General features: G+C 40.5%; 1 protein-coding gene across 1 annotated transcript in view; it reads left to right on the top strand.

Moving 5' to 3' along the window:
• Positions 1 to 27909, top strand: part of SUPT6H (SPT6 homolog, histone chaperone and transcription elongation factor) — a 2620423-nt gene that overhangs the window by 1850611 nt on the left and 741903 nt on the right. The window lies entirely within an intron of this gene.

Here is a 27909-nt window from a genome sequence, read left to right on the forward strand (position 1 = left end):
ACAGACAGTAGTGTGCTTGCACCTTTATCATTTGATACAACACTGCCGAGTGTCTTTTATCACCACTAATTCCGTTTATCCTTCATTTTTTAAACCAATCACTTTTACATCCTGATAGGGCATGGTAAAAAATTTCACAAAGGGCTTTCCATCTTACATGTAATACTGATAAAATAATGTTCCCTCAGCCATGACTAAGTTGATGGCTTTATTAATTGTTAAATGTCTTAAAACATGACATAATAAAAAGGTTCAAACATTAGTGCATGCAAGTATTGCTTTATGCGTTTACATTGATATGATAAAAGAAAGTTATGATTTACGTGCGTAGACCAGCTTGAAAGGTGATGTCATTAAGATTCATCTTGGGAAAACAACTGCTTTTTCATGTTATTTTTACCACTTACCTATTCATGTATAAGTTTACAAAAACACTAACCTTAACATTTTTGATAAACTGTGAGTATTAAAAACTTTGCCATGCCATTCTGACCATAACCGTTACTGTCCTATAAAGTAGACATGTAAAATGATCTTCAGGCATAAGTATTAATTTTTGTACTGATCAGTTTTCTGGCATAGTGTTAGTAACCGTCATAATTTAAAAATAGCAAAACACAGCGTTACCTTGCCAGCCGACAACATCAGAATGTAAAACGCATTATGCTGCATATTGTGTAATGTATTAGCATACTCTAAGGAAAAGAATGTTGCTGTGTGTTAAATGACATGCATATGATAACATACTATGACACTGTCCTCATTGACTTAGTCTGCTGAAGGTGCTGTAGTAGCCAAGTTCTGTTATGAATACATACCAGTGAGAGACAAAGGAAATGGAAGTTCAGCAGAAAACGTATTTGGTGTAAACACAAAATTAGTAATAAATACAGCAGAAAAGACTGATTTTAAGTTTTCAAACTTAGCATAGTATTACAACTAGATGCACTGACTACTTAAGCTTTCTTATCTGTTGTTCCATCTGTAACTACAAAGTCAACCTGGTCTCAAAGGTGGAAAACAGTAGCATAGTATTTTTTTTAATTATGTCATCAAATTGAAATGGAGATTTTTTTTTTAATGCAACACATCATCAGCCAATAGTGAAGTGTTGAACCACCCACAGTGAATAACTGATGTGCTGTTATAAGAATCTAGAGAACATGGCACAGTAAGCAAAGAAGTTAAGAGTAATATTAAGAGGTGAGGGAGACATGTCTGTTGAACTGCAAAAATATCTGTTGTCACATTCATTAAATATTTAAGTTCTGTCGGACCAGACAACATGCTTGGTTGTTTCCTACACACAAAATCGTAAGAAAACTAGTTAAACCATAATCTTTTTTATTAAATCCAAGTGTTAACTTGTGCCCACACTGTTGACCCTGAAGCAGGTGATAGTGGTACCTATTCACATGGGGAGAATGGTGAAATCACATCCAATCCATATAGTTTTAAGACTCATCAGCCTGCTTAATGTATTGTATAAAATAAACTTGTGCTGACGCTTATCCAAAATTACTCATTAGACCTACTTCTGTTAGGCATGCTATAGTAAAGGTATAAGTATTCAGTATTCTGTGGCATTATCTTAATATGTACATCACTTGCTAAAGAGCTGATGATGCATACTGCTTATCTTGTCCATGACAAGTATCTTCACATATTCCACATAAAGAAATAAATATTGAACTAAAGTCATTAAGTGGAAGTCTGTATGAACTTAATTTTATAAAACACTGGTTAAGCAACGGGATGGAACTAGTCAGTATGGGAGGGGGTTACCTGGCTGCCCCAAGAGGGGTTACTTGTGTTGTCCTACAAGACTCTGCACTGATGTCACTCTTGTTTGGACTATTGGATGTAAAAGTGGGGATTGAGCCTTGGATTATCAAATGTGTTGGCAGTTGTAAACCATGTGGCTTAATTGCTATGATAAAAGATGCCAAGCCATGAAGATGGGTTACCAAAGAACACACATGGTGAGTAGTAATATCCTTGCTTTTAATGCCATAAATTGTGTCATCACGAGTCTTGGAAAAATAAAAACATTTATGATAGTGCAAAAGAATATAAAAAAAAAAAAAAAATTTTATTGTAAAAACACATTAAAAAAAAGCACCAGAACTAGAAAAATGTAAAAAAAAAAAATGGTTTATCACAAAGCCTGAACTTGAAAAAAACAGAACACAGAAAAGTGAAAAAAAAAGAGAAAAAGCAGAACATTTAGTTGATTGGATTTTGTAAGAGGATTGTTCAGTAATGGAGAACATTAGGAGTAAAAAATAGAAGTATCAAAAGAACATTAAAGGATAAAGATCGTTACAGTAAGTAAGAGGATGATCTTAAGTAAATATGAGCAATGTTATGAAGATAAGATACTAAGCTATAAATAATATTAATAAAATAAGCAAATGTTGCCATCTTTTGATCCATATCTTTATTTTTCTATTTCTCTTATGCATTGGAGCACAGTTCTGTATAGTGTAATTTATATCGTTTAATGGGGGTTTAAGAAAGAATATCCCAAAGTGCAGTTGAAAGAATAAAATGAAGTGAAGTAACAAAAACAAAATATAGAAGAGTTTGTATTTAGGTAAATAAAAAGTGTGAAACTTAAAAAGTGTTAAAATTTTAGTAAAAGTAAATAAAAAAAGTGCAATAATAAGAAATTGACAGTGAGTAATGTGGAAAAGATATGAAGTATAGAAAGTAAGACAGTGGAAAGTTTAGTATAGAAGTAAGTCTTGGTGAACAGAGGAAACACACACTTAGCTATTCTCTCAGTCTGAAGTTTGTGGATTCTATTCTCCAAGGTCAGATTTTTTGTGGATTTTGCAGTAGGAGACAATTATTAGTCCTCTACTGCCTTCCCATTGAGCCTAATCTTTCTTTTCCTTCCTCTGATAAACAAAGTTCCTTGGATGGAGAGACAGTAAACCAAGTTCTGTAAAAAAAAGAACAGTGGAAGGTAGTCAGAATAAACAATTCTTCCTTGAAGCACAAAAAAGTAACCTTAGTTCCTTGAAAAGAGAGTGAAACTGCCAAAGAGGGAACCACTGATTCAAGAAAGCATAAATGGAAGAGATCAACTGTGTAAAAGTCTAGTACACTGTAGGTGAATAAAGTCTAGGATCTGCACAGAATATGGGGAGGAGAGGAAAGGAGAGGGTGGGGGAGAGGTAATGGAAATTTAGCTGGGGGTGTAAAGAAGGTAGAGGTAGGAGGAAGTGTGTTAAGAGGAATAGTGTAGTAAATTTTTTGGATTTGTTTATTTGGAGGTATTTTTTTCTTATTTGAAAACTATATGTAACTGTAGTTGTCTTAAAATTTGAGCTTGTCTTTGAATGGGAGATGTGAGCAGGTGAGGTGGGTTGGAGATAAAATGTGGTTTGAGTTAATACAGATGAGAGTGGGACAGAGCTACAAGCTTGCTTATAAGGAGTTGTGAAGGAGTTGAAGAGAGGGAGATAAACAGAAGGTTTGAAGGGGTTGTCTGCTAGGGCCCTGTCTGAATTTGTAGAGTAGAGGGGGTGGTTTTGTTTAGGTAGGCAGAGAGAGAGGTATAGAGAGGCAAGGAGGTTTATTGTTTTTCTTTTTGAGGACTGTTTTGGGACTGAGCAGTGTTTTTTCTGTTTTCTAAAGAAACATCTCATCTGCAGACATGAGTGTAGATAGATTATGAAGATTTATATTCTTATACTGGAGAGACTGTATTGCATTTGAGCCAGGAGGATTCACTTCCCAGTAAGGACTCTTCTGCTGAGTTGAGGAAATTGTATTTTTTGTTTCCAGACCAGGATGGAGTTAACCTACTTTGGTTATAGTGATGTGATATTGGAAGAAAGAGTTAAGATCGAGCCATATTCTAAGGTATTTGAGGAGGCAATTTCCCCTGTGACTGATTCTTAAGGTGAATGGTCAGTTGTTTTGAGGTTAATGAGTGTATCTGCTTAATATCAAAGAGGATGACTTTGTTTTGCCATGGAGGATATTTATTTGTGAGCCAGGTAGATAACTATGTAAGGTCAGCCTCTAATAACCTTTTTGCTAAAGCTTGTATTCTTTCCACTTTTGTAGCATAGCATACTAAGTTGTGAGAGTTTTGCTGGAAGGTTGTTGATGGAGAGAGAGGAGACTAGATAGAATATGATGGAACCTTCCTGGATATTCTTTGATTAGGAGAGATGGGGTTGACTTGCTGGATCAGATCTGTGCTTTCAATTGGCAGTTAGAGTCTGTGGAGAATGAGGAGTTTTTTGCTGATGCCGCTTGTTGAAAAGGTGTTTTTGAGGAGGTTGTGGTATTCCAGGTCAAATGCTTTTGACTGGGCAATGAATACCGTTCCTGTAAGAAGGCCATTGTTTGAGTTAAGTAGTGTGTCATCAGTAAGTGTGTAGAGGGCAATAATTGTACTATGCCCTGACCAAACTTCATGTTATTGAGGTGAAAGCAGATTTTAGTATATATTCTGAGAGCTGTGAGAAAGTGATTTTTTTTCTCTGGGCATTTACCTAGGCAAGGAAGCATAGAGATCAGCTTGGTGTTTGACATTGTTAAATTGTGCAGTCTTCAAGACTGTCTTTAGTAATAGCTTGTTTCCAAATATGGCATTACATTGTCGGTCAGGCAAAGGTATCATAGTTGATGGAGTGGCAGGACCAAGTCTTCCCCAGAAAGGCAACTGAACCAGGGGGAGGAGGTTGTCTCTTCCTTGTGGGAGGTTAGCGGGGATTTCCTCCAATGCTTAATCATGTTTGGTGATCTTTTTGAATAAGCCCTTGATAAATCCCCTGTAGAAATTGCAAACAGCTTCAACTCCTTCTTTACTGAAACTATCCAGTCTCTAGCTACCCATCTCACTCCATCGGATACAAACACCAGCTCTGGCATATCTAGCCCTGATCCACCCAGCACCCAACCCATCTTTACCTTTCAAACCGTACCTACCAACCTGATCCGGACCTTAATCAAAAAACTAAAACCTTCTACACTAGCTGCCAACCACCTCCCAGCTGAATATCTTCAAAAAGCAGCTGATGCCATAGCACTTCCCATTTCTATTCTGATCAACAGATCCATCACAGAAGGATCCATCCCAGCAATATGGAAAATATCACATTATACCTCTCCATAAAGGAGGAAGTTCCACAGAATTATCTAACTTTAGACCTATAGCCATTCTTTCACCACTAGCTAAAATCATGGAAAGATGCATACACAAACAAATCATGCATTTTCTGATTCAAAACGGAAAGCTCACCGACTCAGTATGGCTTTAGGCCATTCCACAGTACCACCACAGCTCTTCTGTCTTTCTCTAATGTCATCAATCTTCATCATAACAACAGCAAACTATCTTTAGCACTCTTCCTAGATCTCTCAAAAGCTTTCGATATGGTCAACCATCAGCTACTGCTCAATACCCAACAAACCATCGGTTTAGACCAACACGCAGTACAATGGTTTCACTCCTAACTAAACGGTAGACAGCAATCTGTCTTATGGCAGAGCAAGCTGTCATCCCAACTTCCTCTAACTCTAGGTGTCCCACAAGGGTCTATATTAGGTCTCCTTCTTTTCTCTGTCTTTATCAATGATGTGCACACCACCTTTCCAGGAGCCACCTGCATCCAATATGCAGATGAATCAACGCTAATATGCCCCGCCTCCTCTCCTACACAACTTTTAACCCTCACCCAGACCACTTATTAGAAACATGGCTAGCTAATTGCTGCCTGCTTCTAAATCCTAACAAAACCAAGCTACTACTTTTCTCCCCAACCGTAGAATTTCTCCTCCTTCCTTCAACATCAAATCTAGCAATGACACCATTATCTCCCCTGATGACCATACAAAGCTTCTAGGCGTAATAATAGACAACAACCTTAAATCTGATAAACATGTCAGTCACACTATTAAGTCCGTCAACAAAAAACTTGGCTCCCTGTACAGAGCCAAACCTTTCCTCACCCCCCCCCCCATCCCCAGCTAGGGTAGCTGTTGCAAGATCACACCTCCTCTCTACCCTTATGTATGCCTCCCCTGTACTCACCAACCTGTACAAAAGCAATCTCAACAAATTATCAGGATGTTACAGTCATTTAGCCAGATTCGCTACTGGCATGGCTTTTAGGACCCACCATTGCCAGAGCCTCAAAGTACTGGGATGGCTAGAGTATCCTACGCTTCTACAGTTCAATTAGCTTATAGTAGTGCATAAAATACTCCATCAACATGGTAACACCCGTGCCCTCAAAAATATTATCACCCCTCATACTGCCCTCAGGCCGTTACGCTCAGCTGATAAACTAATGATACTGACCCAAAAATCCAACAACTCTGCAAGCGATGCTATATTTCCCAACTCAACTGGTAAAATCTGGAATCTACTCCCTACTACCATTACCAAGGAAACCTCACTATACCCCTATTTAAAAGAGAACTCAAAAGATACCTCATATCTCATTGGCTGTGCTCTTGTTCTAAACCTAACAACCTCACTAATACATGCCTTGCTACCCAACCTGCTGTTTAGCCAAGTATCTATGCCTCCAAGCATTTCAATGTCTAAGCCTTGTGAATTATGAGATCTGATTGTATTCTATGTTCACATTTTCTGATATGTCTTTGCCAGTCAGATGCAAGTCTGCACATTGTGTATATTGATATCTGTCTGTATTCTTTGTCTATATTTTTCTAAACATATTTTCCTGAGTTTATCACTCAGTGATGTATGTATGGTCTCTTTTTTGGCATGTGGAGTTTTTCTCCCCGGGCCTCCGCTAAAAATGGACATATATCCAGTCGGACTATCCTGGTCAACAAATGTAAAACAAAATAAGTAAAAATAAAATAAAAGTGGATGTAAAAGTTAGGCATCTGGTGGTGGTAGTATGACAAAGGAGAGGATTTGGGGGCGATTTGAGAATTGGAGGAGGAGGTCAAAGAAGAGACTGCTTTGGAGGCCAGACATGACTTTGTCATTTTTAAAGAAAACGATGGTCATCAGAATAGTCAAAATTGCCTCCATTTATCATCTTAGGGGCCAGCAATGAGCGCTCTGGCTATTAAGTATGTAATGTAAATAAGAGACTCAGAAATTCAAGGAGATAATTGATATGGAAGTCAAGAAAACTTGGCTTTATTTGCAGATATTATTTTACATTTGATAAAAACAGAAAAGTATGTTTCAGTGTTGTGGAACATTCTGAGGCAGTTTCAGGTCTTTTCAGGATACAAAAATAATGAAGATAAACTAAAGGTAATAGCTGTAAACTATGTACTCACATGAATTGGTTCAGCAATACCCATATTTATGAAGACATGATAAAATGAAGTAAGAGCATGTATTAAAAGGGATTCTGCATTGGTGGCAAAGGATATGTGGTTGAGACTAAATGAAAAATAATACAAAACTGAGAAATTGGAAGCTCTATTTTATGGATATGGATAGCAAGATACACGCAGTGAAAATGTTTTTAGTCCCTTTAGTTTTATACACAGGTAATGTATAATTTTTATCAACCAGGGGAGAAGTTGTGATAGCAGTTAATAAAAGGGTGAAGGATTTTATCTGGGAGGGGAAGAGAGCAAGAGTTAAGTGTGATAAGTTGAGCCTTCCAATAGAACTAGGTGGTTTGAGATTCCCTGATTTGAAGGGGTATTGCAGAGATACCCCATTAAGGCTCCTATACATAGCACAAGCAGAAAGCTACAATTCAAAGTGGAAAAGGGTGATGATGAAAGTAGGGAAGCTCAAGAAACAAGCATAGACTATGATTTTGGATGCAGATCCTTAAGGAGAATAACAGTAACCATGCAGAGTATTATCTTCATGAAGTATTTTAAGAAGTAAGCCAATATGGGGATGGAGAAAGGATATGTTGCCGCTAGGGATGACTACAATTGGGGATACAGAGACTAGGCAATGGGGGGTGGAATTTACTGGAAAAACTGTCAAAGGAACCAAGGTATTGAAAGAAAATAATTTAGAGAGGGAAAGATGGTAGAATGGGAAGAGGCCAAGAATTTATTTGGACTGTAAGCTAGGTATTGCCTACCCTTTGAAGGATTAATATCAGAGTATAGGCAAAGAGAAAGAAATCGGGGGATTCTAAGCAAAAGACCAGCACCGGTAGAGTTTTTAGTGGAATGCAGAACAAGAAGCTGCAGTTAAAAAAAAAAAAAAAAAAGATAATTAGTAAGGCGTATACAATATTGCATGATAACTATGGGAATCGATCAGAGGAGGCTAGAAAGCATTAGGAAACTAGATTAGATATTTAATTCACAGAAAAATGGGGTAAGGGGTTATATTTATGTTTCCCAAATATGCAACAAAGTCTTGGAAGTTTTTGCATAGTTATTTTTATAACCCAAGGTGACTCCAAAGATTTTTTCTTTTTGAGTAGATTGCAAATGGAAGTGTAATGGGGAATAAAAAGGAAAGGACAGTTGGGAACATATTGTTGGGAGTTTAATGAGTTGGCAGACTTTAACAATTCCCTGCAGACTACTCTAAAAGAAATACTGGTTGAGCAGTATAAGAGGGAAATTATTTTTTTAGCTACAATACAGTATTGGAATTTCGTAGAGATAGTCAAGCCTTGCTGAGTTTAATTCTGGTGGCTTCCAAAAAAGCAATTACTAGAAAATGGAAATCAAAGTCTAAACCAACTGTACTAATAATAGTGAGTGTAATAACAGAGGAAAAAGAACTGGATATGTGAAGGGAATGCAAAACTTGAAGGCACATGGAATGAAACGGAGTACAGTTAAGACATTGGTAATGGCAGCAAATTGGGTAAATACGAAGCTGAAAATTTGAGTTAGAAGGGAAAATAGTGGAACAGATTAGTAGCTTCAAGTATCTTGGAGCAGTGTTTGAGGACAAGGCAAGTCTGAAGAGGTCAAAGCTAGAATCAGAGGGGCTGCAGCCAGCTAGCATAGTGTGTCAGGTGTACTGTATGACAAAAGACTTGTCAAAGAAGCTGAAAAGTAAGTTGTACAAAACAGTGGCGTGACAAGTATTGCTGTGTGGTACAGAAACCTGGGTAGTAAAGGCAGAACAGATGCAGAAGTTAGATGTGATGGAAATGAAGTGCCAGAGACAGGTGGTAGGATGCTCACTGTGACACAGATGAATAAATGAGGGCATAAGAGCAAAAGCCAAATTAGCTCCATTTACAGAAAAGTTCAGAGAGAATAGATTATGGTGGTTCGGACAAGCAGAAGACAATCTGGTAAAGATTATTTGGGACAGGCAGGAAAAAAACAAGAGGAAACAAGGGTGTCCAGCAAAGAGGTGGATGGATTGTTCGAGAGAAAATGTGCGACAGTCTAGCATGTGTGTCGAAGAAGGCCGGAGTATGGCATTGAATCGAGAGAAATGGCAACAGGTAACAACACCCTAACCCCATGTAGAAAAATGGGAAAGAAGTGGTTAATGATGGTGAGATAAAAGAACTGGAAGTGGGATCTTTAGAAAAAGGTAAGAGCAAATTACATAGAAAAAATGGGAGTTGTGGGAACAATACATGAAGAATAGTGTTTTGGAGAAGAAATGAGATTTAAGGGAAGGTAGTAATTGAACTGAAAGTAATATTTGACTGACAATGACTGGATAGACAAGTAATGTATAACATTTGCAACTTAAAGTATGTCGATATGGTTTGTTTTCGTTGATATAAATTTACGGTTACCTATGTCGTAAGTGATAATTTAATAAAGATGGTTCTTAGTTAAAAAAAAAAAAATGAAGTATATGATGTTTTTCATAGTAAATTTTGCAGTACTGATCCCTGGGTCTTTCTGTTTTACAGAAGCCCACAGCTAGTCTGATTTCCAGAGTCTTAGCATCATCTTAAGCTGATGTACTTCCATTGACGGATGTCAGGGTATAAGAAGTGTGTCTGTCGGCACCATCTTCAGTTCTTTCTAGCCATGTAATCCAGTGTGCTTCACATGTGTTTTATATGCTAGTAGTCAGTTGCTCAGCTTGTGTTTTCAGAGATCCTCTTCTTCCAGACAAATACCCTATTGGGGAAATTTTTTCTCGAATTAATGTTCAAAAAAGTCAGTAACTGTCCTTTGCGAAACAAATCCCATATAAGGACTTTCATTTGTTCTGTTTGCTTGGGACCTCAGCATAACATCTTTAGTTGCTGTGATTGTGCCAAGTTTCTTAAACTTAGGGCCAAGATACTCTCAGGGCACATCGAGTCCTCTTCAGTGGCTTCTTCGGTAGTAGTGTAACCTTCAAAATCTGCAGGACCCGCACTAACTGATGCGGCTGCTGGTGTGATCCCAAAAAAGCAGAGAGATAATCTAGGGATCCAGAGGATGCATCAAAAGCAATTGTGTCAGTTCCTAAGTCAACAGAGGGCCTTGGTGAGGAGCCTTTACAGGCCTAGGGACTGGCGACTGCTAAGGTGAAATTCTCCTGCACTACCCCTTGGGAAAGCTACCACAGATGTTGGCCTCCCCCTGACTTCCATCCCCACTCACGAAAGTCATGTCTGATGACGCTCTGCAGGCATCTGCTTCTAATGTCTGAGAAGTGGTTCCGGAGGGTGACCTTTAGTCTCCCCCCTGCTACCGAGTGTAAGATCAGACAGCAGCATCTCTGTCACACCTGTTAAACTGAAACATGCTCCTAGCTTGGCCTCACCATCACCCTTCCGTCAGCCCCCATGTCTCAGTCTAAAGTCCGGGATCTTTTCACGATCGCATAGGAATTTATAGCCTTCATTATATCTTATGCAGAAAGGTGAGTCTGAAGGAGACTGGAGACTGTAAAGTGGTGGCAGGGGAAAGTATAGTTAGGCAGCATAGGATGGTGGTTTGTAGGATGACATTGGTGATCAAGAAGAAGAGGATGAGTGCGAGGGCAGCACCAAGGATCAAATAGTGGAAAGTGAAAAAGGGTAATTGTGAGGTGATGTTCAGGGAAGAGTTAAGACAGGCACTGGGTGGCAGTGAAGAGTTACCGAATAGCTGGGTAACTACAGCAGAGCTAGTAAGACAGATGGCTAGAAAGGTGCTTGGTGTGACATCTGGAAAGGAGGAGGAGGACAAGGAGACCTGATGGTGGAATGAAGAAGTACAGGAGAGTATACAGAGAAAGAGGTTGGCGAAGAAGAAGTGGGATTGTCAAAGAGATGAATAAAGTAGACAAGAGTATAAGGAGATGAGGTGCATGGCAAAGAGAGAGGTGGTGAAGGCTAAGGATAAGGCGTATGAAGAGTTGTATAAAAGGTTGGGCACTAAGAAGGGAGAAAAGGACCTGTACCTTTTGGCTAGACAGAGGGACCGAGCTAGTAAAGGTGTGCAGCAGGTAAGGGTGATAAAGGATAATGAGGGAAACGTACTCACAAGCAAGGAGAGTGTGTTGAACAGATGGAAAGAGTACTTTTAGGGGTTGATGAATGAAGAGAATGAGAAGGAGAGAAGGTTGGATGATGTGCGGATAGTGAATCATGAAGTGCAGTGGATTAGCAAGGAGGAAGTAAGGATAGCTATGAAGAGGTTGAAGAACGGAAAGGCTGTTGGTCCAGATAACATACCTGTGGAAGCATGGAGGTGTTTAGGTGAAATGGCAGTGGAGTTTTTAACTAGATTGTTTAATGAAATCTTGGAAAGTGAGAGGATGCCTGAGGAATGGAGAAAAAGTGTTTTGGTACCAATTTTTAAGAATAAGGGTGATGTGCAGAGCTGTAGTAACTACATAGGGATTAAACTGATCAGTCACAGCATGAAGTTATGTGAAAGAGTAGTGGAAGCTAGGTTAAGAAGGGAGGTGATGATTAGTGATCAGCAGTATGGTTTCATGCCAGGAAAGAGCACTACAGATGCGATGTTTGCTCTGAGAGTGTTGATGAAGATGTACAGAGAAGGTCAGAAGGAGTTGCATTGTGTCTTTGTGGATTTAGAGAAAGCATATGACAGGGTGCCTAGAGAGGAGTTGTGGTATTGTATGAGGAAGTCGGGAGTGTCCGAGAAGTATGTAAGAGTGGCACAGGATATGTACAAGGGTAGTGTGACAGCAGTGAGGTCTGCAGTAGGAGTGATGGATGCATTTAAGGTGGAGGTGGGATAACATCAAGGATCAGCTCTGAGCCCTTTCTTATTTGCAGTGGTGATGGACAGGTTGACAGACGAGATCAGACAGGATCTATAATGTTTGCAGATGACATTGTGATCTGTAGTGAGAGTATGGAACATGTGGAGGAGACCCTGGAGAGGTGGAGATATGCTCTAGAGAGAAGAGGAATGAAGGTCAGCAGGGCTAAGATAGAATATATGTGTGTGAATGAGAGGGAGGATAGAGGAATGGTGAGGATGCTGGGAGTAGAGGTGGCGAAGGGGGATGAGTTTAAGTACTTGGGGTCAGCAGTTCAGAGTAATGGTGAGTGTGGAAGAGAGGTGAAGAAGAGACTACAGGCAGGATGGAGTGGGTGGAGAAGAGTGTCAGGAGTGATTTGTGACAGACGAGTACCAGTAAGAGTGAAAGGGAAGGTCTATAAGAGGGTAGTGAGACCAGCTGTGTTATATGGGTTGGAGACAGTGGCATTGACAAAAAGGCAGGAGTCAGAGCTTGACGTGGCAGAGTTGAAGATGTTAAGATTTGCACTGGGTGTGACGAGGATGGACAGGATTAGGAATTAGAGGGCCAGCCCAGGTTGGAAGGTTTGGAGACAAAGCCAGAGAGGCAAGATTACATTGGTTTGGACATGTACTGAGGAGGGATGCAGAGTATATTGGGAAAAAGATGCTAAGGATGAAGCTGCCAGGTAACAGGAAAAGAGGAAGGCCTAAGATAAGGTTTATGGATGTGGTGAGAGAGGACATGCAGGTAGTTGGTGTGACGGAGCAAGATGCAGAGGACAGGAAGAAATGCAAACAGTTGATCTGCCGTGGTGACCCCTAACAGGAGCAGCTGAAAGAAGAAAATTAAATCCAGGGAACACAGTCAACCTTCTTAAGAAGCTTCCCTGACTAAAAGAACAAGGGAAGTAGCCTTCCAAGAAGACGAAGATTCTTCATCCTCTGAGGATGAGCATTCTTATTCGGGTCATTTACGACCTCAAACCTATACAGACTCAGTCTGTGGTGATGCTCTCTCTTCAGTATCCCCACCCAAGGGCCTTTCTTTCGGAGTCGCATTACACAAAATGAAGGAAGTTTTTAACTGGGAAAGTAACCAGTTCTCCCAGGCGCTGACACTACATGGAAGTTGTAAGTTTACCTTCTAGACTGCTGTTTTTTCCTCTGTATGTATTTTACTAGATGATGATTTTCAGGATGGAGACTACATCCTGATCCCTTAAACCTTGTCCCTTTCCACCCAGGCAAGACAAGGGGAAGCCTCCCCATGGAAAAAGACCAAGGCAATCCAAAAGATAGTAAACAGAACAGACACAGAGATCAGGTGCTGCCAATGAGCATGCTCAACACAGAGAACATCTGTGACTATGTGCTGCCCTCCTTCCCTCTCATCCTCCTGGACACCTGACAGGAAGACTGTCCCTCTTCTTAAGCCACTAGAAGACCATCAGAAGAGATCAGTTGGTCCTCAGCATTATAGAAAAGGTATACTATGTCCAATTCAGGGAAATTTCCCCCTTAGGCATACCAGGACCTCCAAAGCAGCAAGAAAACCTCCCACCCTTTATTTTAAAGATTTACTTCAGCAAGGATCAGTAATGCCAGTACTCCCAGGTCAAGAGGGAAAAGGCCTTTATTCCAGAATATTCCTGGTCCCAAAGAAAGAGCGAACCTGGAGACCTATGCTAGGTCTTTCAAAGCTAAAAAATATTTCTCTACGTGCCAAGATTTATGATGCTTAGATTGCAGAAACTGCTACTCATGATAATCCAGGTCACCTCCATGGTCGCAGTCGACCTAAAGGACACTTACCTTCATGGTTCTGTAGAGATCAGTCACAGACAATACCAACGATTACTAGCCTCAGGCTCCTACTTCCAATTTTATATTTTACCATTTGGTATCTCTGTTGCTCCTGGAATTTTTACAGAATGCAGAACATTGGAGGTACACATCTATCCCTACTTAGATGATTGTCTTATCCAACGAAGATCCACATCAGAGACCCTGGATGCCCTCCAGACCTCTGTAGACTGCTTCCAAAAGTTGGGCCTCTTGTTAAATCTACAGAAGTCTCAAATGATCACTCAATCAGGGATCCTGATTCTGGGCGCCTTAATAGACTCTATCCAGCAGAATGCATTTCTCCCTCTGGATAAGCTTGTTTTCCTCTTTATTTAAACAACCTATTCTCAAAACAACTCATCTGAACCAGAAAGTTCGAGGATCTTAGGATACATGGCATTGTGTATCCTCATGGTCCCTTAGCAAAACTGTGCTTGAGAAAATTCCTAGGTTTCTCAAGTGTTTGGGAGTAGAACTTACAGCCCCTAGAAACCCTTCTGCTTTGCTCACATGCCTTAAGAAGTAACTTTTATGGTAGAAGGACACTATACAATAGAAGCCAGAGGCAACTTTCATGCTGCCTCAGGCAGACAAGACCATCACTACAGACAGTTTAGACATAACTTGGGGAGCCCATTTAGGCTCACTTAGGGTATAGGGCATTTGTTCCCCACAACAAAGGAAGCTACACATCTGTCTGAAGGAAATACTAGCAGTCTTCATGGCCAGAAAAGCATTCAGCATATAAGCCCTGGAAATCTACAAATCAACACAGACAATACCACAGTTATATGGTACGTAAGCATGCAGGGTGGGACCTTATCTTACTCTCTGTGCAGCTGTACAGAAAGATCTGGATGTTAACTCAAAACCTGGGACTTACCCTTATAGCATCTTACATCCCAGGCTACAGCAGTATTCAAGTAGACTCCCTGAGCATGGATCTACAAGACCCAATTGAATGGATGTTGAAAAGGGAGGTCTTCCTGGATCTCACCACTCAGTGGAGAACCCCTTTGTAGACCTCTTTGCTTTTCTCTACAACAAGCAACTTCTGAGATTCTGCTCCAGAACACAACAGGAGGGAACTTGGAAAATAGGTGCCTTTTCCTTCACATGGGCTCATTGACTCCTATATGTTTTTCCTCCTTTACCCTTGATTCCCAGTGTACTTACATAGGTCAGGACTGACAGACCCAACATGGTACTATTATCCCTTTTCTGGCCAGACAACATTGGTTCTCTGTCCTCCTCACCCACAGTGAGGGGAGATTATGTATTCTCCTAAAGGACATAGACCTTCTCAGCGAATACAAGGGATCAGTATTCCACCCCAGCCTGGCATCTCTCAATCTAGCTGTCTGGAGAATTGGGTCCTGACACCCCACCCACTTTCATGCCTTACCCTAAAGAGGTGCTGCCTTTTTTTAAAAGAGGCAAGAAGGATTAACACCAGAAAATCATACATGGCAAAATGGAAGAGATGTTCTACCTGGTGCCACGGCCAACACACTATCCCAGCTCAAGCAGACATCAATTCAGTACTTGCCTTATCTATATCACACCTGTTTGAGCAGGGTCTTTCTTATTCTAGCATCAAGATTCATGTGTGTGCTGTTTCAGTTTACTTGCAGATTACTGCACCACTCTTCTCTCACACCCCACATGAAACTGTTTTTGAAAGGGGTGATCTACTTGAGACCCCCCCCCCCAGAAGAGACCCCATTCCAGCATGAGATCTGAATTATGTACTGGAAAAAATAACACTACAACCCTTTGAACTGACTACTTCTGCTCCTTTCAAGATACTCACCTGGAAGACCACCTTCCTTATAACCATCGCATCAGCTAGAATATTCTTTGAACTGTCAGCTCATGTACAGAACCTTTTACTGTTTTCCAGAAGGACAGGGTAACCCTTAGAACAAATCATTCATGATCAAGGTAGTTTCATAACTTAGCCTTAAACAGACAGTTCATCTTTTTAGTCCTCTTTCCAGACACACAGAACAAAGTGGAAAGATTCCTCCACTCATTGGATTTCCAAAGACATATCTGATACTACCTAGACAGAAGAAAGCATGGGCCAGGGCAAACCAGTTGTTAGTATCCTTCGCAGAGGGCAAAGAGAACAGGCCTGTCTCAAAACAAACCAGTTCTAAGTAGATTTCAAACTACATCAAGTTCTGTTATCTGCACCATGAAATGCTTTTATCTGGCCACATTTGAGCCCATTCCAAACAGCATGGAGCATCTACCACTGCTCTACTTAAAGGAGTTCCAACCCAAACCATCCTAGAGGCAGACACATGGAAGTTTGTTCACATCTTTACTAAGGCTTGCCTCTGCCATCCTACAAAATATTATTTCCTAAACTTATTGTATTCTCCTCTACCCACAGGATAACTTTGGGAATATTTGCAAAGATCAGTACTGCAAAACTGATTACTGAGAGCATAGTACAGTCATGTCCCGCTTACTGTAATTGTAAATGTTCGAGTAGGTCGGTGTTACAGTACATATTCCCACCCTCCTTTCCCTCAAATTTATAGGGGTTATCAGTGTTCCTATTTTACTTACAATCCGTTTGGGTGATACCAACTGTGTATACATTTTATTTTTTTACTACTTTGCATTCTCAACCAAAACTGAACAGCTGGGGAGGTTGTGCTCTCCTGTAGCATCAAACTGCTTTTTTGGCTTGCAAGGACCTTCAAATGGCACTTATGGATGCCCTTCTTATACCCTGATGTCTCAATGTTTGTAATTGGATGCCTCTTGGCTTGGGTTGATACCAAGACTTGAAACTGGGCCAGTAACAGGCTTATGCACAGCAGGAAGACCCAAGGATCCGTACTCTTGCAACATTGATCTATTCGAACATGTACAGTTATGGTAAGAACAACGCATTTGTGCTTGTTCCAAATGACAAAGAACACAGTTCCTTTGGTTAAAGGCGGGTTTAGAACACTTCATTTCCTTGTCTTTTTATTTGCTCATTGCTTGCAGGGTGTTTGCTGAATAATCATCCTCAGCTTTGAACAGTTTGGATTTTGGTGGATTCACACTTCTGCCTACTTGAATGACCACTTGATCCATGCAATATGACATTGCCAGTTGAGAAGTATACTGAAACTGTACCATTAAATGTTTTGCTAGAACAAGATTCCCTTTCATCATCATCCTCAACTTCCCTTCTTCCCATTTTCTACATGGGATCGCGGTGTCATGTTAGCTGTCGCCGTCTCTTTTGATTCAATGCCACACTCGTACCTTTTACGACACTGATATCTGACTGTTGCAGATCTTCTGGCACCCAAGTCATCCATCTCTTTGCTGGACATCCTCATTTCCTGTTATCTTCTTCCTGTCTCTCCCAAATCATTTTCATCATATTGTCTTCTGCTTTTCTGGACATGTGCTCGAATCTCTGTACTCTGTTCTGTCTGGTCTTTTCTGCAGCTGGAGCTACTTTGGCTTTTACTCTTGCGTCCGTATTCCTTTGTCTGTCCCACAATATGCATCCCTGTCACCTTTCTTAGGCACTTCATTTCCATTACCTCTAGTTTCCTCATCTGCTCTGCTACACTGCCCAGGTTTCTGTACCATATAGTAGTACCAGTCTTACCACTGTTTTGTACACCTTACTTTTCAACTTCTTTGGCATTCTTCTGTCATACACTACACTTGACACAGTATGACAGCTGGCTGCAGCCCTTTGATTTTAGCTTTGACCTCTTCATTCAGACTTCCTTTTTCCTCAACCATGCCTTCCAGATACTTGAAGCTGTTAACCTGTTCCACTCAGTTCTCAGCTTCTTCTGATTTCCACAATTTGCTGCCATTGCCACTGTCTTATCTGCACTTGGGTTTTCCCATTTGCTTTCAATTTTACATTCCATCCCCCTATCCTTTGCTGAAGTTCTTGCTGAGAGTCTGCCTGTAATGCCACATCATCTGCATACAGCAAATTTGTTGATCTGTTCCATCCAAACTGTTTGCTAATGTAGTCCATCACTAGTATGAACAGCAGTGGGCTCAGAACTGAACCCTGGTACACATCCTCTCCCACTGGGAACCCCTCTGTGAGACCAACGCTGTTTGTACTTGAGTCATTGGGTCCCTTGTACTTAGCCTGCACTAATTCTTCCACACCTCAGTACTACCTAAATCACCTTTCATGGAACCTTATATGCTTTCTCCAAGTCTAAGAAAGCCCAGTTGGACTGTTTCATCATCTTTAACTTTTTTTCAACTATCTGTCTCCTGCAAACTATGGGTGTATTATGGTGCATCGTGATCCGAATTTGAACCGCTCATCTCCCATCTTACTTTCTACTGCTCTGCATATCCGTTTTTCAGTCACCCTCTCCAGAACTTTTATACAGTGTGACAGGAGTATAATACTTCTGTACTGCCCACAGTTGTGTATGTCCCCTTTATTCTTGTGCATTGGCACAGGTTTGCTTATTCTCCAGTCATCTGGGATACGCATTTCTCTTCATATTGCTATGAGTACCATCAGGGGCCATTTCTCCCCTTCTCACCTAACATCTTGATCATATCTGCTGTGACCTCATCTGAGCCTGCTGCTTTCTCTGACTTCATTGTCCTTATTGCTGTTCTTCTTCTAGGGTGGGCTCCTCTTCTTTCGTTATAGGCTGTGTCTGGGTTAAGTACATCTTATGTGTGGTTTTCTTTATTCAGAAGCTGCTAGAAGTACTCCATCCATCTGCCATTGATGTCCTGTGGAATGGTGATGTCCTGTGGAATGGTGAGCAGGTTGCTGATGGCATCACTTATGAAGGGTGCTTGATTATCTTCTTTATCTTTCTGTGTCTTGTAATTTGATATAGTTTTTGTGCCACCTGTTGAGTCATTTTGCAGAAGCTGGTAGAGTGCCTTCAATGCTCTGTTCTTTATTGCTACTCCTTTCTTAGCTTCTTTGTTAGCCAACCAGTCTTTCTTCCTAGCCTAGTCTGTCTTTTCTGTCTCTCACTTTTTCCTGCACTCCTTTCTTCTGATGACTTCCTGGACTTCTGCATTCCACCACCAGCTTTCCTTATGTACCTTATTTCCATACCTGACTCTGCCACATATCTATTCTGTAGTCCTCACACATGCTGTTTTGAGATGCTTTCATCTTTATCTCCACCTATTTCCTGCTCTTCTTGGGGTGCTAGACCTTGACTAATTCTTTCAACTGTTGTGCTTTCTCTCCATTCAACTTCCAGGTCTTTAGCCTGGTGACTCTTGACCTTAGAGCTTTCTATGACTATTGATTGCACCTGGTTGTGGCAACCAGTGGTTTATGCTGTGGGCTGACTGTTTCACTAGGGATGACTTTGCCAGTACCCTTTCCTTACTGGGAAGAAGTCTACCCGAGTTGCATGTTAGCCACTCTTGTATGTGATCTTGTTACTCTCTCTCTTTCTGAACCAGGTAGGTCCTGCAACTGCTGAATGAATGCACGCTTTTCCTCACCATCAACCCTGCTATGGGGGCATAGGCTGATATTATGGATCTTGCCCTATCATTAGGCTGGAGTCTGATTTCCATGAGTCTGTCAATAATTCTGATGATATCCTTACTGCCTTCTAAACCCTCTTTCTCTCCACAATTTCCTCATCATTTCTAGCTTGTCCTCCTTCTGAGTAGTAGACTCTGGATCCCAAGCCAAGTTTCTTTGCTGCAGTGCCCTTCCATCTCGTCTCTTTGATACGTAGGCTGTCCAGCCTCCTCCTTACCATCATGTCATCCACTTCCATGCTGTGTCCTGTCAGTGAACCTACATTGAGTGTAACAATTCTTAGTTCACATTTGGCAGATTGATTGCTTTTACATCCAACTTTCGTTCAGCGCTATCCCAGGTATCCTACTCTGGCAGCAAGTAGCTTATTAACATAGGGCTGCTGGGCTTTGACTGGCACACACTGGCTAGTATGGGCACATACACTCCTCCTATCGTTAGCATGGGTACATGTAAGTCAGAGTAGACCAGGTCCTCAACCCACTTATCACCGGTGACTACCAATCACCTAGAGCCATATTTTGCACTGTTCAGTGGCTAGTTCTGTGATGGCGCTCAGTCTGTGATCCATGTTCTCCTATCTTGAGGATACTATGCACCGCAGTAGATGCCCAAAGCTGATCTGTTCAACTCTTCCCCTTATAGGTCACCATGTAGAGTCTGTGCTGCTGCACACAGTTCCATTCATTGGTGAGTTTGAGATGGAAAAACATGGCATATATTTAGAGGTGGGAAGAACCCCACAGACGCACAGAAAGATCATGCAAACTCCAAGCAGGCATTGGCCGGAAGTCAAAATCAAACCTTGTACCTTGTGCATGGAAGGTGAATACTTTCACCATTATGCCAGCTGATCACTCACTGACTAACACCAAGATCCCCTTTGGTGTACAAAAATAAAAGCTTTTCCCTGATAGTCTATGTATTTCACTGGGGCCATTTTGACCATAAAGGCTGTGACAGAGTGTCTTCTGCATAGGAAAAGGCAACATAAATGTCTATTTTCTTCTCAAATTATTCCTCCCTAGTATGACTGCAGTAACCATCCTAAAAGTTCCAGGTAATATGTCTTCCTCAATTTTCAGTCTCCCTTTTGCAAGACAGCACATAAGAGTTCTGTAGTGGTACCTGCGGCACATGTAGTGCCAGTAATTGCACCCACTAAAGAGGGTAATCGCCTGGTTCCCCATTTCACAGGGAATTCTGTTAGTTGATCTCTTGGTTAAAGATCAACTCAGGGGGACTTTTTTTTTTTTTTTTTAAATCAAAGGAGCACAGACATTAACACTGTATTCCTCTGGCCAGACCTGAGGAGCACATATAAGAGCCATAAAGGTCCATGATTTTTCGAACAAGAAACACCAAAACAGATGAATTGAACTTCAAAGAATGATAAGTTTTTTATGCAGTACATCTAGTACAGTTCTTCAGATCTAGTTTGTGTGTGTGTCCACAGTTACAACAGACAACACTGTGCTCATAATGTGCATCAACAAGTAAGGGTATATCTGTGTTTATGGGAAAGACTGAGGAGTCTAGCTGTAATGGTCTGTGAGTTATCAGAATGAGAAGATTCTGATCCAGTCTAGTATATATTCCAGCCCAGAATATTCTGGCTGTAGCTAAGCTTGTCAGCACCCAGTATCCATGAGTGGAGACTTGGTCCAGTAGTCTTTTTGAAACTGACAATATCCTTTGATAGCCATAAAATAGATCTGTTTGCTTATAAACTGACAAGTATCTCACTTCTGCGTAAGGTACCATGCAGGACAGCCTTGGGAAGGATGCATTTTCTGTGCCTTAGAATAGTGGCTGCCTTTATGCCCTCACCCTTTATCTGCACAGTATTAAGAATGACAGTCCAGAAAAAAGTAAGATTTCTTCTGTTGGCCCTCCTGTGGCTAGGATAGTCCTGGTTCTCCCTCCAAAGACCCTAAGATCCTTTGCTTATCCCTCGGTTTTCTTTCACTGCGTTAAGGGAGCACTTGTGACCAAAGTTAAAGTATGTTTATCTTGCCACCTGGAAGATAGAGTTCTGATTTTACAGTTGAAATTCTTTCCAGCAGAGGTCTTTTGGATCCTGAAAGTGGCCAGAATCTACTAGTAGAATTTCTTACTTAGCAAGGTAGACCAGATGCTCAGTCTAATGTAAACCTATGGAGACTCAGTGTATGGCAGCCATGATACAGCAGGGTGTCTTCTATCTGTGTTCTATTTCTGATAAAAGGCTTTTGAGTGCATCTGTTAAGGTCATCTGTATGCAATCTCCAGTTGTGTACTATTGGATCTACCTTTCACAGCTGCTCAGAAGTTTTTACTGAGGGGACATTTTACGTTTGAGACCACCTAAGTAGGCAGTACCTCCACCATGGTGCCAGAATCTTGAACAAAAAAAAAATACTGCCTCCCTTTGAGGCAGCAGCAGCTTTGCCAGCTCTAAAGTTGCTTTCGTAGAAGTCTAGTTTTGGTAGTTTTTACCTCAGTTAGTATAATCTTGAGTTACAGGCCCTTGTTTGTAAAGTATCTTGCATGGTTTTCCACAAAGACAAGGTGGCCATTAAGACAAGTTCATCATTCTTAAATTGATTTCTGAAATGGCTGTCTGGCAGGCCAGCCAGCATACCAGTCTTTTCCTATCTCTCAATTCACAGGAGGAAAGGATTCTTCACCTTTCAGACGTGCATCAACAGATAATGTTCTGCCTTAACAGGACCAGGGATTTCAGACAGACTGAAAAAAATTGTTGTTCCATTAAAGTAGGGTAATCAAGTCACTGCTTTTTTAAACCAGTGTTGTCAAAATGGCTTGCAGATTGTATTTTTTTTTGTGAGCACCATGGAGAAAAGTGTTATGGGGCAATTAGAGCACATTCATGAGGGCTGCTGTTGCCTGTACAGTCTTTTTCATGAATATTTCCACATCTTTTCCAGGAGCTGCTAGGCTTTACCATGACAGTCCTTTACAGCATCTGCAGTCACCCATCCTGTGGCTCTGATTAGAATAGGTACTACTTGAGTGCAGTATCATATGTCACCCCTCTCACAGAGGTGGTCTTTGTTGAGGTTAACACACAAGCCTAGAAGCACCCTCATCTTGTTTCTGCTTTGCCCAGTTGGCTGATGGTTCATGGTTGTCCAGCATATAAAAGTGAATCGTGGTCTTCTCCTCCATAAGGCTAGCTCCTCTGTGCCAAGAAAACTTCAGAGAATTTTTCCTCAAGTAACTAGTGAATGCTGGATGTCTGAAGGAAAAGAGAAAGAGGTAACTGGAAACATGTTTTTTGAAAATATAACAAGTTGGCAGAGTTAAAAACTTCACTCCAAAGTACTCTGTCAGAAATGTTAGGGGAACAAATTCGCTGCAACTGAGGAATTGATTCTTTTGAGCTAGGACGCAAGATCTGAAATGCCTGTACATAGTAAGGCTTTACTAAGTTTAATGCTGTTGACTTCTAAAAAAAACAATTACTAGAAAAAGGAAATCAATATTTAAACCGATTGTAATTGAAGTGGATGGGGTTGTATTTGGCTAGGCTTGTAAGGGTCCTAGGGCCATTAGCCTAGTATCCTCCTGTGATCCTAAGTACTGGAGATAAAATAACTAGAGGTGGGGTCTTTAGAAAAGGGAAGGAGCAGGTTTTTATAACAGCAAGTGGAAAAATACACGCAGTTGAATGTTCAGGAGGAGTGAGTTTTAAGTGAGAGCAGAAATTGGTTAAGTTATGTAATGCGGGAGTGAATAATTGTTAGCAAACTTGTGTATAATACATGAATATGACAAATGTTAGTATGTTTTACTTTTGTATTAAGGTAACTGATAATGTAATAAAGCTGTTAAAAAAAAGAGGATAGCTCCACTGTGTTCATAGGATGGGGGTTATTTTCCAGCACCCTCTAAACCCAATCTAAAAATGTAATCTTTAGTTAGTTTAAAAAACGTGTCCTGTTTTGGAACTGGCCTACATCAGTATGGTAATAAAATTCAAGTGTTCCAACAGTTACTTGTCACATTCTTGAAGATGATGTCACAATTTCTTGGACTCTCATTTAAAGATGTATACTTGTATATAAATATAAAACTTAAACTAATATTTATTCCAACCAGGAGAAAATAAAGCTTCTAGTTTTACAATCCAAAAACATTCCTTTACATTAAGCATGTTTTTCCATCGTAATTTATTTGGAGCACTAAACCTAATTTTGTCAATACCCAAAAAACGAAACTGGCCATTAGGATGCTTAAGTGTATGCTTAAACAAGGCAGTAGATTTTCGCTGACATCTAATGCCACTAAGATGTTCAAATATACATGTTTTAAAAAATCGAGAAGTCTTTCCAACATAGAAAGCGGAACAAAAACGTAACTAAATATATAACCCATTATGAATTACAAGTATTAGCAGTTTTAATTTCATAAATTGTAGGTGTGTTTGCTGATGTAAATTCCTTATTTCTGAAAATAACTGCCCACGCTGTACATGCACCTAAAGGGAAAGACCCCTTTAAAACACTGTTATCCAAAGTAGTCAGTACTTCATGTACTACCTGTAGCCCTCTTTTGTAATGACTAAAATAATTTCCTACATTCTTGCCACGTGTAAGAAAAAGAACATTTTATCAGGGAGAATTTCCAATGAATCTTTGCCCATCTGTAAAATAAACCAATGATTGTGAACAATCTGGTGAAAAGAACTAATATCCCTCCCAAAGGTTGTAACCAACCTTAGTTTTTGCCCATCATAAACTTGATTATTCTTGTCTTGCTATTTTAATAATTTACCCCTTGATTTATTATTAGTGTTTTCCAAGTTCTTATTATTAGTCTTTTCCAAAACCTGTTGTAATATTTTAGGATTATAACCTCTATTAATAAATCTAGACTAGCATTACCAAATTCTTCCACTTCAGATTCTAAGATCTGTTAGTGGAGTAGCAGCCCTGGTTGCTTTGGTGACCATCTTGTATTTGGCATCAGGGAAGAACCTGTCTTTTCTTTGTGAACTGCGACAGTAGTGTTGACATATCTATGTATTTATTGTGTTCAGTGAGTGCCCTGACTATGACTTTGGATATAGGTGCATGCCTGTTTTATCTCTTCTTTGGCTACATCCATTCACTTTGGTTGTGACTCTTACTGCCTGCTGACAGGTGCCCCCTTTGACAAGAAAGGCATTTTATAAGATGGACTCTAGTCACCACTTGGTGCCTGATTGCTAGGCAGCTTTCTGATATGTTAAGGGGGTCCATTGTCCATCAGTCGGCATGTTGCTTATCTAAGAGGAAGATGGCCTGCAGGATTGCAAGACACTGGGCTAAATATGCTTCACTGTTTCCTGCTTCTTTTCAGGTGGGCTTCTTATAGATTTTTCTCCCCAGGCAACTCTCCTGGGTTCAGCTGCAATTGTATGTTGGACCTGAAATGTATAGGGTTCTTCCACATGGGTCACACTTTTTTGCAGTGACTTATTGATTCTCCTACATTTCCAGAAGGGGAACAGGCCCAGGGTATATCACTTGGCGGTCAGAGGATGCTGCTGTACTTACTGATAATGCTGTCTCACACCTTATTTCCTTTAGCTGTCTGGAACCTCTTTTTCTTCTCCTCGGGACATCAGAGTCCCTCTATTTTCCTCAAGTAAAGGTGATTGAGATGTTGGAGGAATTGTTCCAATAACTCTCTGGCCTTGGTAGGCTGTCCCTCCTGGTAGAGAGGATTTGTTTGAGGGAACTATTAATGTTGACACCAAGCACTGGAGCAGATTTAGGTGCTTGTTAATAGTGGAGGCTTGAGAAAACTGAACCACTTCTGTGTAAAGGGTGACTGTCCATTTTGGCCTGTCGTGGATTTTTGTGGTAGAGTTGTGGAATGCTTCCTGCGCTGTTGAAGACATTGGGCTTTTTGCCAAGAGTTCTGATCCTTTGACACACAGACCCTATAATGTCATCCAATGAGTGTGCATTTCAAGTTCTCCAAGACAGTACTGCCTTGATAGTTGTGGGCTGTCATGTCTTGTAGTGCTTTTCATCTTTGTTTGGTGATTGTAATTTGTACAAGGAGGGAGGGAGGCTTATCAGTCCTTCATTTATGATAATTAGTTTGTGCCAGGAGAGGCGATCACCTAGGTTCAGTAGGTTTCCATGGAGGCTCTCTTAGAGGTGATTTTTGCTGTAGAGGGGGATTATCAGCTTTCTCTGAAAGGGGGTCCAAACCCTGATTAATGTTTTGCTTTATGCAGTAAAGGGGTTTTTGGAGACTTTCCTCCACTGGGGAGGGTTTGTTTTATGGTAGCAAAGTGGTTGATGGAATTGTTTTCTAACCAGTCCTTGAGTTGAGATCTTTTCTACCCTGGAATATCTGTCTTCATAATAGGACTTGGCTGAATTCCTTTCTTTTCCAAATAGGAATCTGTGGTCCCAAGAAGACTGAGTGCTGTAATTAAATCAAAAGGTGCTTCAACAAAGTATTAGTTTAAGGGTGTGCATACTTATGCAACCAGCTTATTGTACGTTTATTTTTATATATTTTTCCCCTAACAGATTTGTTTGTTTTTCAATTGAATTGTACAGGTTATAGGTCACATTAAAGGTGGGAAAAGTTTTGAAATAATTTATTGTGGTCTCATTTTTATCACAAAAATCTGGCATTTTAACGGGTGTGTACACTTTTTATATCCTCTGTATTAGGGTTCGTCTCTGAGCCCACTGCTGCTCATAGTAGTGTTGAAGTGCATTAGAAAATGAGGATGGAGGGGTCAGAACACCAAAGCTGCTGTATGCAGATATAATGTAGCTTTACATGCATATTGCGATTAGGATATTTAGCAAAGATAGGGGAATGGAATGCAAAATTGAAAGCATGTGGGATGAAATTTGAATACTGACAAGGCAGTTATCACAGCAGCAAATGCGAAAAATCAGAAGAAACTGAAAACTGAGATAGAAAGGAAATAGTGGAGCAGGTTAACAGCTTCACGTACCTGGGAGGTGTGGTTGAGGAGAAGACAATTTGAATGATGAGATCAAAGCTAGAGTCAGAGGGCTGCAGTAAGCTGGCTCAAAGTTTCAGAGGTAGTGTGTCATAGAAGAATACCGAAGAATCTGAAAAGTAAATTGTACAAAACACTGTTGCATTCAGTAGTTATCTATGGTACAGAAACATGAGTAGTAAAGACAGAGCAGCTGAAGAAGATAAAGGTGATGGAGATGAAGTGTCTGAGGCAGATGGTAAGATGCATGCTGTGGGACAGATGAAGAATTGATGACATCAGAGCAGAAGCCAAAGTGGCTCCAATTACAGAAAAGATTAAAGGCACAGATTACAGTTGTTCAGGCACATGTGCAGGAAAGCAGAACACAATTGGTAGAATCAGGAAGAAGGCAAGAGGAAATGAGGGCACCCAGCAAAGAGATGGATTGTGAGACAGAAGACCTGCAACAGTCAGACATGACTGCTGAAGGTAGGAGAGTGGCATTGGATCAAGAGGAGAGGAGCAGTTGATGTAACATCTCCGACCCTCTGTAGAAAATGGGGTTGATGATGATGATCTTGATGTCTATCCCCAAATATAGAGACTTTGGGGAAAAGATTACAAATGTTGGTAGGTGAAAAGGCTAAACTGCTGAGCCATAGGACTTGGTAAGGAGGGTTGTCGTCTTGAGCAACCTATTTCTGTAGTAGCCATATTTGCTTTATTCACTGTAATGGGAAATTGAATTGCATTTAGCAACAAGAAGTCAGGGTTTCAAAAGTCAGCTCTCTGAAATTGTTGCATAACAGGCTTTTGAAGCTGGTGTTTTTTTTTTGTGTTGTTGCATAACAGGCTTTTGAAGCTGGTGATTTATTTTGTGTTGTCCATGTCTAAACATTTAGGTTTGCTATTTTTCAATATTGTAGAAGTTACCACACTTTTTCTTCAGCCAGCTTTAAAACGGATAATTTTTGTCTATACTTTTCCATAATATTTTTTTTACTTTGTTTTGCACCTGACTTTTTACTTCTGAAACCACTTGTGATATAAATTGGTTTGTTAAAGACCAGCAAAAAGCAGTGTTTACCATATCTATCAAGGTGTGCACAATCATAAATTAAAACTCATGCATCCCTTAGTTGTTGGTAAACTGTTACTATTACACACAGACTGTTTTACTACGTACTTTACCACATGTATTTCTGTCATTGGCCCACCTTCCTACTGTACTAATGCATTTGACAGGTGATATTCACAAATACTTTAGTTTTTTTTTTCCCTTTTGAGTTTTTTTGCATCGGATTTTCATTTTCAGATGTCCATCACTATGACACATATATCTTGCAGAACTGGAATGGGAGTAGACTGCAGCATGTCCATCATGCATTGGACCTGTATTAGAATGTAACATGGTAGAGTGTAGTGGCCCTTTCATCATCCCCTACCAAGGAAGTTTTCA

Source organism: Protopterus annectens, chromosome 13.part0, assembly GCF_019279795.1.
Source record: "Protopterus annectens isolate FY-2018-M chromosome 13.part0, PAN1.0, whole genome shotgun sequence".
Taxonomy (NCBI): domain Eukaryota; kingdom Metazoa; phylum Chordata; order Ceratodontiformes; family Protopteridae; genus Protopterus; species Protopterus annectens.